The sequence below is a fragment of the Wasmannia auropunctata genome, unplaced genomic scaffold (genome assembly GCF_000956235.1).
Source record: "Wasmannia auropunctata unplaced genomic scaffold, wasmannia.A_1.0 LD312488.1, whole genome shotgun sequence".
Lineage (NCBI taxonomy): Eukaryota > Metazoa > Arthropoda > Insecta > Hymenoptera > Formicidae > Wasmannia > Wasmannia auropunctata.
Window position 1 is genome coordinate 1 of NW_012050402.1, and position 494 is coordinate 494.

General features: G+C 30.2%; 1 long non-coding RNA gene across 1 annotated transcript; it reads left to right on the top strand.

Annotated features, from left to right (window-relative positions):
- Positions 1-476, top strand: LOC105460976. Its single transcript, XR_975888.1, has 2 exons — positions 1-49; positions 241-476. It is a non-coding gene; the product is annotated as an uncharacterized LOC105460976 (long non-coding RNA).
- Positions 477-494: the final 18 nt, after the last annotated feature.

Below are 494 nucleotides of genomic sequence, written 5' to 3' on the forward strand. Positions count from 1 at the left end.
AACAGCATTAATTGGTATTACGGTATACTGTGCATATTGGTTTTATAAGGTATCTTTCACAATTGCAATTGTATAATTTTTTTTCTTCTGTGCATGACATTTTTTTTAGTATAATAGTTCCGAATTTTTTTGGATACGAATCTCAGTATATAAAACAAAAACTGCATATGTACATACAATATATTTCTCATTTTGTTTATATTATTGAAATATAATACAGTGTAACTTCTATTTTTCTAGAAATTTATAGAACCCTTTCTGTTTGGTCAAAGAAAGAAGAGAAGTGTAGAGGATAGGGTAACCGAATTAGATAAAACCGTCCAAGATTCCATGAAAGAAGTGAAAGACTCTATTTCGAAGGTAGAAAGCGAAGTGCAAAAGCTGACTCAGCATCAAGCATTAGATCCAACTATCCCACAATTGGTGCAAGAGCTTAAACACGATTTATCTAGTCTAAAAGCTTTACTTTTATCAAGGTAAAGTATATATCTATA